This window comes from Lacerta agilis, chromosome 13, assembly GCF_009819535.1.
Source record: "Lacerta agilis isolate rLacAgi1 chromosome 13, rLacAgi1.pri, whole genome shotgun sequence".
NCBI lineage: Eukaryota > Metazoa > Chordata > Lepidosauria > Squamata > Lacertidae > Lacerta > Lacerta agilis.
Genome location: NC_046324.1, coordinates 34995809 through 35012281, shown reverse-complemented (window position 1 = coordinate 35012281; position 16473 = coordinate 34995809). Strand labels below are relative to the sequence as shown.

Below are 16473 nucleotides of genomic sequence, written 5' to 3'. Positions count from 1 at the left end.
AGTCCTACTCAAAGTAGACCCATTGACATGACCGGAACAACGTTCACCATGCCCATTCATTTCAACGGGTCTCCTCTGAGCAGGACTCCTATTGGATACAGCCCATAGCAAGCTGCCTTATACTGAGTCTGACCATTGGTGCACGCAGCTCAGTATCACCTACACTGACTGGCAGCAGCTCTGCATGGGTTTCAAGAAGGGACTTTTCCCTGGCCCAGCCTGGAGTTGATGAAGATGGAACCAGGGATCTTCTGCATGTAAAACAGGTGTGCTGCAACTCAGCTACAGACTTTCCCCTTCCAAGGGCTTCAGGATAATTAATAAAATCAAGGGCTGGTGTCAGCATCTGGGATCCCGGGATAGCTGCCAATCCCCACTGGTTAAACTGGCCCTTTATTTACTTATTGTCAGCTCTGAGTAGCACCAGGAGCCTAGCTCTGGCCACCATTTCAATTTCTCACAATGACACTGAAGCAGCATCACTCTGGGGCATTGTGTGAAATCAATAGGATCACCCTCATTCACTCCATTCAGTTGTATGGAACAAGGCATTGTAATTGGGGAAATACTTGTGGCGCTCCTGTTGATACAGTCTGGATCTTCCCCAAATGCCCAAACAGAAACAACTACTATTGTTTTATTACCGCCGCTGTTCGTTGTTAACAACTTTTCTATACCAATTCAACAAAAAGTCCTCTGGGTGGCTTACAAAATCATAAAATCCATAAATAAATAGCAGCACATGTATTAAAACTGTCACAGCGACCAGCGTAAGAACAAAGGAATCAACTATATATTCTGGAAAGTAGGCTGCCTGCCTGCCTGCCTGTACATCTGTTCTCTAAAGGTTTTGCCACCTCTCAAGATGCCGTCACAAAACTTGACACAAGGGCTCCCAAACTGGGGTCAGTGGTCGTTGTCAACATTTGGACACTAGCAGCCATTTTGAATCAAGATGGCAGACCAAAACACAACTTTGGTGTGATCTTTTAAGTATGAGTTAGGACACCACTCAGTATATCATCATCAAGCTCCACATGAGGGTACCTGAGGTGGGGGCAGTGGTCTTCAACAATGTTTGTATGTCAGACATCATTTTGATGCAAGATGCTGGACTGAAACGTGACTTTGAGATGATTTCCCCATTTTTTTGTCATAGGTTCACCTGCCTCTCAATCTATCATCACCATACTCTGCACAAGGGTTCCCAAGATGGGGGCAGCCATCTTCATTTATGTTCCAGGCGCCATTTTGAATCAAGATGGCAGACCAAAATCCAACTTTGGTATGGCTTTGCCTGATTTCTTGGTGTGGCTCACTAATTACACTATCCATTTAAGAGAAACGCCTCTTTTTTTCTTTCTTTTTTCTTGGTTTCTACAAATTCCTGGGCAGTGCTAGGCACTCGCAGCCAATCCAAAAGTAAAGAGCAAAACACATAATAAACCAGCATAAGAGGAGCATGAACCAGCAAAACTCAGCATAAATGTACTATCCTTACAAATAGCCACTGAACACACAAGGGTTGGCTCCCATTATTTGATACAGCTATATGGTAGCTGTATGTTGTGCTAAATTTCATTGCTACCAGTGGGTGTGTTGTGAACAATGAAGGTCATTGGACAATGTTGCTACTCCCCCACCTTTTCTACAACATGTGCTGCTGTTCTCTCATGATTCCCCCATGAAAATAGCAGAAAAGAACTTTATGCCAATATGCTGCCCAAAATTTTGCACGTGATTCCCCCTAATTTCTGGGTTAATGTGGTTGCAGATAGAACCAATTAACATGGAAAGGAGCACTAAACTATATTCTGCTACATTCCCACCAGACTATATTCCGCTACATTCCCAGAAGTGGCTTCTGCATCGTGTGAAATCTCAAATAGGAATAGGAAATTAACAATGTCAGAGAAACGGAATAAATTACCACCTGAATGCAGCCTGAATGAGACTATGGTGGAGCAGAGTTTAAAAAAACCACTCCTGATCTTCATTTCCTCTCCTACAGAAGGTCCCAGAGCTTTGTCGTCTATTGAAGCCCTCTCCCAGCCACACACCCCTTCCAGACTCTCATTTGTATGTTGCCACCATGCCCAAGTGACTTCAAGCTCCCAAACTGTGCTTAGGGGAACCCTGTGCCTTTCAAAGTCTTCTGATGTGCAGGTTTTAAGTGGGTTCAGCTTTTTTTTTTTCCTGGGATGGAGATCAAGTGACCAATGGTGGTGAGCTTCGCCTGATGAATCTCACAGCCTCTCTTGCGGGCACAGGAGCTGAACCCGAAAATAAAAAAGCAAAAGGAAACCATAAACACAGGAAGGTGCCCATCTAGCCCAGTATTGTCTACACAAACTAGCAGCAGGTCCCCAGGGTTTCAGACCTAAGGTCTTCCCTAGCTCTACCTGTAAACGTCAGGTAATCAAACCTGGGAACCTTCTGCATGTGAAGCAGATGCTCTACCACGAAGGGATGGTCAGTCTTTGTTGTGTTGCCTCTGTAACAAGGGCCCTGCTGGCATATTTTCAAATAGACCCCCACCCAGCATTTTCACCTGCCAACTCCTGGAGGGTGAGGGAAGGACAGAAGGAGGGAAAGAAAGCCAATTGTCATGCCTTACAGTTAAGGATGAGTCTGAAATCCAACTTGCTGGCAGCTCCTCTGGGCTGTAAGCTCCCACTTTCAAAAGTTACAGGTGGAGCAGGGTGGGCTGGTGGCTCCTTCCCTTTCCATTGCACTCACCTGAGCAGGTGAGCCAGGTAGAAGTGTCTCAGAGAGCAATCCTTCCGTCACACTGATACGGCTGTGGGCAGAATGGCATCCAAGCCCAGGTTGCGGAAAACAGCACAGCCAACTGCTCTGCCCTCTTCTTCCTCCCCAGCCAGCACCCATTTCCACCCATTTGCCCTCCAGGCTTGTTTGTGATTTGCAGTGGCCCTGGCAAGATTTAGAGTGGGGAGGAGGAGGAGGAGGACACAGCAGGCAGTGAGGGGGGTGAGGTCTCAGCAAAGACAAACCCTGGCTCATCGAAAGCAGGTCAAACCCAGCCAAGCACCTCAACAGGCACAGAACGAGCAGGATCAGTGCACACAAACCCAGCTGGCAGGAGGGGAGGAGAAGAGTAGGCAAGTACTGCCAGCCAGGCTGGTTTGAAGTTGACTGGGCAAGTTGCTGGGCTCCTCGGCTTAGGCTCCAGATCAGCCGTGACAACATCTAAATTGCTGCATACAACACCTAAAAGCAGCGGGTGGAGAACTCCAGCATGACTCTTGAAACTCTCCTCCAGGCCTCACCCATCAATAGCTCTGCCCTACGTCCTTTTGCTGCCAGGCCAGGTTCAAGAGTCTTGTGATAATTCACAAAGCCCTAAGCAAATTTGGCCCAAAGGACCTTGTGATTCTCTATGTTCAATTGCTGAGATTCTATGATGGAGGCACTTCTGGTGGTTCCCCACTTGCCCCTGATGATCATAGCCTCCAACATTTCTTCAATGAAAATAGGGACAGCCTATTCAGTTGTTGTTGTTGTTGTTGTTGTTGTTGTTGTTGTTGTTGTTGTTGCTGCTGCATTTATACCCCAGCCATCTGACTGGGTTGCCCTAATCACCCTGGGTGGCTTCCAACATATATAAAAACATAATAAAACATTAAACATTTAAAAAAATCCCTGTACCTTCAGGGCTGCCTTTAGATGTCTTTTTTTTAAAACAATCTTTATTAAATTTATTTTGCAAATTACAAAAAGAAACAATAAAAACACAAATACACAGAAAAAAATAAAGAAAAAATGTCTTCTAAATGTTACTTATCTCTTTGGCTTAGGGGGTCGCACAACTCCATATCCTCCAACATTTCTCTGATGAAAATAGGGATGTCCTAAGGAAAAGTGGGACATTCCGGCATCAAAGCAGAAACTGGGAAGTGAGTTCCACAGTTTATGCTCTGTTTGAATAAGTCCATGAGGTCTAGTGCCATGAGAGGCAGAGAAAAGTTATTTCTCTATCCATTTCTCTATGCCATGCATCCATTTATGAACTTCTGTCATGTCACCTACTTTCCTTCTCTCTAAATTAAAAAAAACCCCAAGCTCTGCAAACTTTTCATTATAGGGAAGTTGCTCCACCTCATTGATCAGCCCTTTTCTGACTCTACAATAACCTTTTTGAGGTGAGGCGACCCAAACTGTATGTGGTATTCGCATGATAGATTTGCACCCTGGCATTATGAGACCCTACGCTGGGGGGAATCCTACACTGGATCTGGCAATCCTACCCTGAGCAAAAAGGCTGGTTGGGTGACCATCTGTCACGGATGCTTTCAGCTGAGATTCCTGTATTGCAGGGGGTGGGACTAGATGACTCTTGGAGGTCCCTTCCAACTCTAAAACTCTGTAATTCTGTGATTCTATGACCTCCTGTCTTCATCTGTTTCTAAAAGTCTATGAATTTGCTTTGGGCTTTTTTCCAAAGCCATCCACAAGGGCTTAGGAGCTGTCAAGGGCCTTTCAGTCGGCATCGTAAGGAAGGGGAGGCATTTCCCACTGACCTTCACCCTCCCAGATGGCACAGCTTAAGCCTGCACAGGTGGCTGTCCGGATGGCAACAGCTTGGCAAAGTGAGTGGCTTCTGTGCAGTCCGGGAAGGAGCTCTTGCCGAGACTTACCTCCCTCGGAACAGCTTGCATGAAAGGATGCCCAAGGAAGAAACAAAGCGAGGCAGCAGCCAGGAAACGCCATCAGGACTAGAAGTGCTGCAAGCGGAAGTATTGTTCACTGCCTGCCCAGAAATGGGCTTGACCAAAGAGGTCATTAAAAAAGGTGGTTGTTGTGAAGGGCAGCTCATGGGAAACAGGTAGATCTGACCCATGGACACATCAATCCACCTGGGAAGCTGTCACCTGGAAATGACCTTGAACTTGTATTTGTTCATCTGCTCCTGGATTGTCTACAGGGGGCTGGGAAATGGCTGTAGCTCAGTGACAAAGAATTGTCATACAATTCTGAACTAGATGGACCAAGGGTCTGATGTGGTATAAGGCAGCTTGCTATTTTTTTTTAGGAAAATGCTAGCTCAGTATTGTCTACACTGACTGCCAGCAGCTCTCCATGATTTCAGACTGACTCTACTTTCTCCAGCTGTACCTGGAGATGCCAGGGATTGAACCTGGGACCTTTTGTATGCAAAGCAGGTGCTCTACCACTGAGCTGCGATGGCCCTTCTTCCATCCTGCCAATAGGAGAACAGTGAGTGTCCAGGATGTTGTAGCACCAAGCCAGCACTAACCCCCCCCCCCCAATCCCTTTCTCCTTGATTAGGTACATCTACTTCTCATTGATTTCTGATGGGAAGCCATGCTAATCTCCCTGTCATTTCAAGAAGTATTTTTCCTGTCCTTCCCCAGGGCAGCTTTTTCCTCCAAGGTCAAGGTGCTTATCTCTCTGAAACAATCAGTATTTACATTCCTCAACCCTTCAAGACTCAAGTTATGCATGGTGGGAACCTGTGCCAAGAGATCTTGTTGCCGAAACATGTGATTTATTATTATTTTTAATCACAGACCTCAGAATTTCAAGGGCCTGCCTCTCCCCCGTTTAAGGTCTTGTGAAAAAACCAGGAGATTTTTGAGGGCTAAGTCCTGCTCAGAATTGTTGTTGTTGTTTAGTCGTTTAGTCGTGTCCGACTCTTTGTGACCCCATGGACCAAAGCACGCCAGGCACTCCTGTCTTCCACTGCCTCCCGCAGTTTGGTCAGACTCATGAATAGACCCATTGAAATTGATGAACCTGGCCCATAGTGAGTCAGCTCTGAGAAGGACTAGAATTGGATACAACCCTTCAAGCTATCCCTGTCCACTTGATAACAAAAAGCAGCCTGTCTAGGAAATACTTCTTAACACAGCAAAAATCAACTTGTGGAACTCACTGCTACAAGATATGCCTAGTGCATAGGACATGGGGTGGGTGGAACAAGCTAGGAACACATTCTCAGTTTACACAAAGTACCACACCCATCTGCTCCTATGCACAGCTCAGTATATCCCAACACTCTTCTGAAGCCATGTCTTTCAGAGAAAGATTGGTAATGACAGAGAGGCTATCTTTGGGGCAGTCAGTGTGGTCCCACCAGGGTATGACTTATGGGCAGATGTCAGGGCACCCAGAAACCAGAATGAACAGGAGGTCCCCCAAATACAGCAGAAGCTTCTCGCCACATTTTTAAGTAAGTGAAGTAGTACACATTACCATCTAAAGAGTTCATGTCCCCCCAATCCAGAATGTAAAACCATCTAGCTGCACACTGAGGGGAGATTGTCAGTGGCAGAGCATCTGCTTTGCATGCAGAAGGTCACAGGTTCAATCCCTGGCATCTCCAGGTGGGACTGGGAGAAACTACCATCCACAACCCTGGACAGCTGCTGCCAGTCAGTGTGCACAATATTAAGCTAGATGGACTAATGGTCTGACTTGGTACATGGCAGATTCCTGTGTATAACCTTGTAACCGCATGTAGGCCCCGGTCAGTTTTGGATGGTAACGATGAACAAATCTGCCAGTTTTGGTTTCTCTCATTTTCTTATTTTCCCATTCTTCAGCTTGACCAATTTCCCCATCACCTTGAAAACTTAAAAAAGAAGAAGTTTGCATTGAAATCCATATGCATTCATATGCATCCTCCAAATAGATGGATTTTTGCAACCAACTTCCACAGGCATCTGGTTGGCCACTGTGAGAACAGGATGTGGGACTAGATGGGCCACTGGCCTCATCCAGCTGACTCTTCCCATGTTCTTAAAATTCAAAGACATCAGAATTGACAAAGGCACCTGCCTTTTAGTTCAGGAAAGGCTCGTCTGCAATTACCTTTCATCTGCACTGCGAAGCACAGGTCTGGACTTTCCAGGCTCATGTCTATGTGCTCCCCCCCCACACACACTTTCCCCATGAAAATTCACTCTTTACTGCTGAATCAGAGCATTGAAAACCTGAATGGACCATGGGAAGCATGCACCTATGCCTTGAAAGCTCAGGGCAAAAGTTAAGTGTGGATAAGTCCTGAGTGCGAATGAGCTCAGTTCACAATCTGCACCCATCTGCACACCTGCCAACAAAGTTTGAAACCACCAACATCACTGAAAGATTGTGCTTTCAAACTGTGTTGAGACATAGCCAAGGAGCAGGCCATCTGCTTTGCCTGCAGAAGGTCCCTGGTTCCATTCCCACCATGTCCTGGTACATGTCTGGAACCCTGGAGAGCTGCTGCCGGCCAGTGTCTACAATACTGAGCTAGATGAGCCAAGGGTCTGACTCAGGATAAGCCAGCTTCCTATGTTCCCAAGATCACATGGCGCACTCTGTTCAGGATAGAAGCCCATCCTTGTTTGGGGTGTGCGCATTGACTGCTGGCTCCTTGGTTCACTCCAGGCCATTTGGAACGAAACGATGAGCGGCTCCCGTGACTCTTCTTTAGCTGTTCCACAAGCTGCCCCAGAGATATCCTTATCTCCCCGCAATACTGCACCGCCCTTGGGCGCCATTCCTTTCTACCAGTTCCCAGGCTTGATTACCCTCCTGCCTTCCGCTCCCCCTGCCCGTTTCTTAATGGCCTTATATATTTAATCTTGCGTTTGGCAGCTGCCTCTATTTGGAGCAATGTCAGGTTAATTCATAACTCATCACCACGGCTCGCAGTTCAGAGAGGCCTGCGGTCTCCAAGGGGAAGCTGTCCTTTGATAAGATGATAACAGAAAACTTGCTCCGCACGTTATTATTATTTTTTTAAAAAACAACAACAGGTAGCTTGAAAGTTTTATTCCTCTCTCTCCTCCCGGCTGAAAGGTCAGGGCGTCCTGCCTGCTTCTCTCTCCTCTGGTTTTTGCCCTTTGTGCTTTGATAGGAGACATGTTCTGTTCCGAAGGCTCCGTAATGGCCAAGCTCTGATGTAACTGACGGGCCTTGCCAGCCTGGCTCACCCTGCAAGGGGCTTTTGGGGCTAGGGAAAAGGTGAACTCACCCTGACGGCTGCTGTTTGGAATAAAACCAGGGAGGGGCGGAGGAAGAGTGGGGCCAGGAGAAGGAATAAATCAAGGGCAGGGGAAGCTGTGGCCCTCCATATGTTCATGGACTCCAACTCCCTTTAGCCCCAACCGGCACAGCCAATGCCCAGGGTGCAGGTGCTTCTGTCGATTTTAAATGCCCTGAACCACTTGGGCCCAGGATACCTCAAGGACTGCCTGATCCCTTATAACCCTCCCTGATCACTGAGGTCTTCAGGTGGTCACCCCTGGCTCAGATGCTCAGCTTTTGCATCTGTGGGGAGCTATGCACTCACTACTTGGGTCCAATTTTATGGAACTCCTTTCCAGCTGAGAACAGACAAGCCCCCTCCCTGTTGAACTTAAGTGTCTAAGGAAGACTAATCCAGCAGGCACCGTAACTGAATTCTGAGTTATAGTTGTACAGTAATTTTACACAATTTTCATTTTTATTGCACTGTGCTTGTCCTACACCACTCGGTACCACAGAATTGTAGAGTTGGAAAGGACTCAAAAGGGAACCTCAGCGTATGGCTAGACACCAGAGATGACTAAGCACAGGGTCATCGGAAGCTGCCTTATAATGAGCCAGGCCATTGGTATTGGCTCAGTATTGTCTTTTTAATGAACATAATGAAAATAGCAAACGCCTTCCTGACCTGCTTCTCCGAGTACAGTCCCAGCCTCATTCAAATGCACCCAAATATTTCGCATTCAAATAAAAGTATCTTTCCGTATGTCCCTGTGAATTGCTGGTGATCTATAGTCATGCTTTTTTTTGCTGTTGCATAGGAAATAAAGCCAAACCCTGCAGTAGCTCAATATTGTTTACCCTGACTGGCAGCTGCTCCCCAGCATTTCAGACAGTGAATCTTTCCCAGCCCTACCTGGAGAGGTCAGGGATCAAGGCCACTGAGCCATGGTTCTTTCTCAAGCAGCGGCTTTCTCTCGGGTCACAGCATTTGTGGGTGTTTCCAGTCTGTCTCTATTCTAATGGGTACAGGCAAATTTCAGTTGCACAATTAAAGTGGATTTGACACTCCTGCACAACAAACCTGATTCCAGAAAAACAAAAACTGAAAAGCAATGGACTTCTTGCAGTAAGGAAAGTGATGGAGAGAAACACTGTAAAGCCTGGGGTAAATGCTTGCTTGGCACAAGGTAATTATCACCTCCCAGCAAAAAAATCAGGACAAATGCTCAATTAGCTCAGTTGGTAGAGCATGAGACTCTTAATCTCAGGTTCGTGGGTTCAAGCCCCACATTGGGTGAAAGATTCCTGCATTGCAGGGGGTTGGACTAGATGACCCTCGTGGTCCCTTCCAATTCTACAATTCCATGATAAATAGCCAATGTCGTCTGACCTCCCCACCAACTCTGCGCTGACAAACCAGGATGGATGCTCAACAAACAGGGAACCTGGATGCAATCTGCGTTCAGAATAAAGATGTCATTGACATCATTAGCGGTTGCACAAACAGCTTTTAATAATGATATTGCCAAGGGGGGGGAACAAGAATCATTTGCCTCTCACTACAGTCTGGATCGGTCCCCCTGAGGTTGCTATTTACATGGGGGGGGGAATATCCCATTTGCTCCAGTGAGAATCTCCCCCCATGCAAATGGCAAGAAAGGAGGGATGGGTTTGGGCAGCAACAGGGACCAAACAGTTAAAAAACCCACAAACATCAGGCTCTCAGTCCAAATCAGGGTCCCTGAACCTGTTATTTACTTTGTAGAAAGCTATTAGCACAATTGTTTAGCATCATGTCTCATTTGAGCCCAAGTCCTAGAATTAGTAAAGAGAGTCATTTTGAGCTACTTCACCTGCTTTTGGGGGTGGCGGGGGGGGGAGAGAGACACACATCAATGTTGGTCAGAATGTTCATTTGCATCACAAATGCCTCTTCTTCCATTTCTGCATTAAAGCCTGATCCTACGGTTCACTTAAAAAAAAAAAAGTGGCAAGAAAGAAATCTCCAAGGCGATTCAAAACCTCGCGTGGATTTTCAGCCCTTTGAAATTAGGAAAGAACTGACAATTGCAGCAGGATCAGGCCACCCGTGGGCCACTCCTTTACTGCTTCGTGCTCTCCTTGCACCTGTCTCTGTGATATTATATTAATATGGCCCTCCTGCTCCCGATTTATAAAGCAGCCTGTAGCCCCAGGCCGACCAGAAGAAGCTTTTAAAACACACACGCAGGGGGTGGTGGTGATGTGACTTCTTTGTTCGTATATATAGCAAAACAATTCCCAGCTTGGAATTTATAGATTGGCCCCTTTAACTAAAACAACCTCCAGGGCCCAGAGAAACAAAGTACACTTTGGTTGATGGTTGATTCTCTTTTTATTTTTTTATTTTTTAAAAAAATTCTTAGACAGACAGCCTTTGCCCAGGAGGGGCAAACATGAAAAATGTATGTGAGGATCCAGAGAAGGGGAAGATGCTGAACAGAGGCAATCGATCATGCAGCTCCGAAAGCCACACAGCTGTGCTGGTTTCCTTGTACTCGTACCTCGCCTGCTATCATCCGTCTCGGGGAGAGGTGGACCATGGGTTCGCTCCACAGATCTGTTTCATGCAAGGAGGGATAATGCCAGCCAAGGACAGAGTCACACCTAGGGATGGGAGAAGGCATTGCTTTCCACCCCACCCTGGATTTTCCGCATGCACCAACGTCCCCGTTCCACTGCAGTTTGTCTTCCGCCAAAAGCTACTTGCTTTGTCTCAGGGTCCACTGCGATTAAATTTTGCGGTTCACAGAATCAATGACTTAAGTTACATTGTCGTTACGTTATTCCACCCCATTCATTTACAGATGCATAGCTCCGGAGATAGGGCACGAAATCTCAGAGTTGTGGGTTCAAGCCCTATGTTGCACAAAATGTTCCTGCAGTGCAGGGGGTTGGACTAGATGGTCCTCGGGGTGCCTTCCAACTCTACAATTCAGTGATTCGGTGAAACAGAATGCAAATGTGCAAATTATTTGCGAACTGAAAGCAACAACAGCAGTGAATGCTGATCAGATTTGCTGGACTGAACTCCATTCTGGACATTGGGGTAAAAATGCAACCCGTGTGCTCAGAGGGAAGCTCATAACCTGGTCTGAAGGTTTTGTCAGTTTCACACCATGTTTGTTCTGCCACTTGCAATAAATCAATCAATTAGGGTGTCGGCACCTACTCTCTGAAACCCCCTGCCAATTAATATTAAGCGGGCTCTTTTGTTGTACTGCTGTTTTTTGCACCAGCTAGAAAAAAATATTTGTTTAGGCAAGACTCCCCAGAAATTTCATCACCTACATTCGTTTTTAAAATTCCTTGATTTTATGTAAAGTTTGAGGATTTTATTATGTCTGTTGTTTTAAAGGCTGTTTTATGATTTTTTGATGTCTATTTCACACCATTATAAGAAAGCAGTACATAAATCTTGCTAAATTGAATGAATGAATGAATAAATACCCACCAGGTCCTGGAGGATCCATCAAAGGTCTGAAAAAAATCTTGGGGCACCCCTGAGTCCACTTCTCTGGGGCTAGGAATGGGGGAGAAAAATAGTTCATAATGTGGTATAGTGGTTAGATTGGGACTTGAGAGGCTAGAGTTCAAATCCCCACTCAGCTATGCAGCTCACTGGATGAGTTTGGGCCAGTCAAGACCTCCCAGCCTGGCTTACCTCGCAGGAGCGCAAGTTATCCTGCCACAGAACATGTACAAGCATGCACATACTTTGTAGAGAAATTGGCAATTTTTATACCCTCTTGGAATGAAAAGTTTGAGGGAGATGTAAGACCTTATTCATTATTTTCTTCGGTTTCAAACCACGGGTTTTCTTTTTGGTGAATGATTAATTAATCACTTCCTTTTCCATGTAACATTCTTCTCTGTGTATTTGCATTGTTCGTAAAAATATATATATATATTTTAAAAAATGAATCTATTAGGTATAGCCTGCATAACAATGCACCTGTTCATGAAAATGCATTATACTGGGGGAAAGAGCTGGTGAAAACTTGCATAGAAGGCAAAACTGCATATAAAAATATGCGTATAATGATAAATTCATGCTCAAATGGTGATGAATTTTTAGGAAGGCTTTTTATTATTGTTTAATGCAAACCGATATGGAAACATGGAGAACTGAGCTGAAGATGGGGAAAGCGAGAAACAAAGAGAAATTGAAAATGACAGATTCACCCATACCTACCTGGGGCTACCCAAGACTTGCACACCCTGGGGGAAGGCAGGAGAGGAGAAGCCCAGGCCAGGGGGGCTAGTGAAGAATATTTTGTACTGTTTGTTTGTATTAATATTTTAACATTGCAAACCGTGCCTCGGATACCTCGGCAGAAAGACAGTATTGTTATGCGTTTAGCTGAAAAGCTAGAGAGGCAGAGCAATGGGTTGATCTCCGTTTGAATCCGAGGATGCAGCTATGGGAGAAACAAGACCCTCTTAGGGTACTGATGCTCTGAACCCCTCCATCGTATGCTCAGGTTGCCTATATGCGTAAATAAGCCGTATAAAGATACCACAGTCTTCCCTGCAATCAGTATAAATGCAAGCAGTAAGTAAGTAAGTAAACAAACTACCCATTTCATGAAAGAAACGGCAGCAATGCGCGCCCACAACAGGCAAAACACTCCCACCAAACAAAGAACACACAGGCAAAGAACAAGAATCGCCCCTCAAAAGGCAACCAGTATAAACAAGCCAAACAACTCGAAAAACTGTGAATGGGTAGAGTGGCTTGGTGGGAGCCAAGGGGGTGACTGAGGGCATTGTGGTGCCTCCAGGAACCATTTTGAAGACCTCAACTCTAGCGTCACACTTCGACTTTCTCATCATTTTGTCAACCCTCTCCACTACTCTTCTTGGCGGAGACAGTATATGCTTTTCGGCAGCACCCTGTTAAAGGATGTGACGGAACTTCTACTAAATTCAGACCGTAATTTGGGATCTCCACCCACCCATAAGCCACCCACATCGGCCATGTTCAGGCATTCGCCCACAACTCCATGACCACACTCTCCTCCCTAAGCCCCCCCCCCCGGATCTCTCTCTGCATCGTGTGCCAACTTCGATACTGATAATCCTGCTTTGCATTAAGCCAGATTTTCCTCCATGACACCTGTTCTAACTGGAGATGCCAGGTATTGAACTTGAGACCTTCTGAATGCAAAGCAGATCCCTCCCCCCGATCCCCCTGCCTTCTGCCCTACATGTCCCAATGGGCACCAGCTATCACCGGTGCCATGTCACATGACTGTGTTCTCTGAAGTCTAATGGGCACCAAGTGGGCACCAAGGAAGATTTCTTTGGGCGCATTGCATGCCATCCACACTGATGATCCCCGCACTACAACCTTTGCTGTGGGCTCCATTTTTATTGCCCTCTTGGTTTTCTTAACCAAGCTTCTAATTACTATTAAAAAATTCTTTTCTGGTTATTCTTTTCAAAAATTAAAAAATAAAAATAAAAATATTGCTTAAGGATGCTTCCAATAAATGGGTCACTGAGTTAATGCAAGCAGGTTGCTAGCAATAGGGTGTGGTTCTGTTTTCTACGGAGCTGGAATGCATGAGAAGGACTGGGCCCACAATAAACACCAACCTGGAAGCATCCTAAAAGAATGTGTATAGCACTGGTGGTCTGTCTGGAGTGACTCACGCACAGGAACAAGGTAAATATAGTTATAAATAAGAATTTTTTTTTGAGGAAATATATGTATAAAACAGCATTGACATAAGTATAAGTAAGGAACACGAAGTAGAACTTTAGGAAGTCTTTTAATTTGTAGCTTTTACTTTTATTTCTATCTTATTTCTAGTCTGGGTAAATGGATGTGAGCTGTGTGATGAAGTAGTGTAACCTACTTTTGCTTTTGTATTTTTGTGATTTCTCTTTTGCACTTCTGTAACCTTTTTCTGCTACTAACATGAGTTTTTGGCCAAACTGCGGGAGGCAGTGGAGGATAGGCGTGCCTGGCGTGCTCTGGTCCATGGGGTCACGAAGAGTCGGACACGACTGAACGACTGAACAACAACAACAACCTTTTTCTGTTTTTGTGGGTTTTTTTGTAATTTCTTAATTTCATCTGTAACAATGTATCAATGTGTGTATGATTATTTGACTATACTTTGGACTATATTTTTAAGATTATCTCAATAAAATTTATTTTTAACTTGTAAAAAAGAAAAGAAAAGAATGTTATAGCACTATAACACTTTAAAAAAAAATAATGGTGGGCAATGCGGCAATGAGGACATAAGAAGAGTGTTGCTGGATCAGGCCAATGGCCCAGCTGGTCCAGCATCCCATTCTCACATGGGCCAACCAGATGCCTATCCAAAACCTGCAAGCAGAACCTAAACACAAGAGGACTCTCTGCTTCTGTGGTTTCCAGCAACTGGAATTCAGAAGCATTTCCTCCAACTGTGGAGGCAGAGCTTAGCTATCATGGGATGGTAGCCATGGATAGCCTTTACCTCCGTGAATTTGTCCAATCCTCTTTTAAAGCCATCCAAGTTGGTGGAGAAGGAGGGAGTTGCATAGTGTATCTACGTGTCACGTGTAGAAGCCCTTACTTTCACGTGCCCACAAGTTCTAGTGTTACGAGAGAGGGAGAAAAAAAAATCTTTCCTCTACAGTGCTACCTCCAGTTATGAACTTAATTCATTCCAGAGGTCCGTTCTTAACCCAAAGCCGTTCTTAACCTGAGGTGCGCTTTCGCTAATGGGGCCTCCCACTGCCGCAGCGCCGCCAGCACGCGACTTCCACTCCCATTCCGGGGCAAAGTTCGCTACCAGGAGCACCTACTTCCGGGTTAATGGAGCTCATTACCTGAAGCGTTCATAAGGAGGATAGTACGTAACCCGAGGTTCCACTGTATCCCCTATCTCCATGTTATGCATCATTTTATAAACTTCTAGCCTGGCACCTCTGACTTGCCTTTTCTCTAAAACTATCCATTCTTAAGGAAATCAGCCCTGAGTGCTGACTTGAAGGACAGATCCTGAAGCTGAGGCTCCAATACTATGGCCACCTCATGAGAAGAGAAGACTCCCTGGAAAAGACCCTGATGTTGGGAAAGATGGAGGGCAGAAGGAGAAGGGGACGACAGAAGACCAGATGGTTGGACAGTGTTCTCGAAGCTGCCAACATGAGTTTGACCAAACTGCGGGAGGCAGTGGAAGACAGGAGGGCCTGGCATGCTCTGGTCCATGGGGTCGTGAAGAGTTGGACACGACTAAACAACAAGGACGTCCCAGATGCTGCAACCTTTCCTCATCATTGCTCCATCCACGGGAAATCTTTTTGCAGCCACCATGCTTTTTAGCAACATTCCCCGCCTCCCCTAATTAGGCAATTCCAATCTATACTTTTGATCCAAAACAGAATAAGTGCTTAGGTCGCCTCCAGATTGCCTGCATTTTGTGGCGAGGATTCTATCGCATCCTGGAAATCCAGTCTGGAGCAGTTCAAGTGGATTAAAACGCTCTGTTGCTATTTAACACAAGACTAACACAACAAATGCACTTCAAATAAATCCCCACAGTGATGTTTGTTGCTGGAAAATGATCCGGGGGTGGGGGTGGGGGTGGGGAATGCACTGAACAGTGTGGGATGAACAAACAATTAACAGGAAGACAGCTAACCACCACACAAGCAAATCTGGACAGCTGCGTGATGAATGTCCATTGCCACATCCCCTCCCTGCAGGATGAATGCTTTATAAAGAGCACACATAGTCAAATGAGGATGAATGCTCTACAAAACAGGTCATCTGGAGAAACCCATACTTCTCTTTTTGCTTTTCGGCATTTCCTGGGGAGCAGCGAGAAATAGTGCTTCAAATGAATAAAGCACCCAGTGATAAATAAAGAATTGGGGTTTTTTTAAAAAAAAAAAAATTAAGGATCGCTCAGGATTCTCTGCTCTCTCCAAATGGCCAGTTGGCTGAATTGGGCCTTCCCCTTCTGCACTCCCAGCAGCTGCACCATCACAGCCCACTGCTGTGGATGTAGTGCCGCAAGGTGAATATACCAAAAAGACAGAGAAGGTAGAAAGAACACCACAATATCACCAGAATTGTGGAACAGCCATGGAAGATCCACCTTAACACCTCACTGAGAAAGAGCAGCAATTCTTTGCACTAGGATCTGCCTGTGTCGAGGTGGTATGGGTCATAGCCAGGATTTCTCGCAGACAGGATTTCCTGCAGATTTGAACTCTCTTACTGCCACTAGCAACTGTGAAGGAGGGGTTGGGATTGGGAGAGGGGTAAAAATGGGTCCCCTCTATGTTTTGCTCTGCAGAGATGTTTGGGGCAGGAGGGGGCGGGTTTTCATCTGGGAAATGGCATGGCGGGGGGAGGGTTAAGTACCACTTTCTCAATGCTGCAGTCCCCATCTGATGGCTGCACATTAGGAGTAGTGCTCCTAA

At 45.7% G+C, this 16473-nt stretch overlaps 1 protein-coding gene and 1 non-coding gene across 2 annotated transcripts in view; one reads left to right on the top strand and one right to left on the bottom strand.

The window, feature by feature from the left end:
* PRR35 (proline rich 35) overlaps positions 1-16473 on the bottom strand; it is a 38996-nt gene that overhangs the window by 16115 nt on the left and 6408 nt on the right. The window lies entirely within an intron of this gene.
* On the top strand, positions 9226-9298 carry TRNAK-CUU. Its single transcript has one exon. It is a non-coding gene; the product is annotated as a tRNA-Lys (tRNA).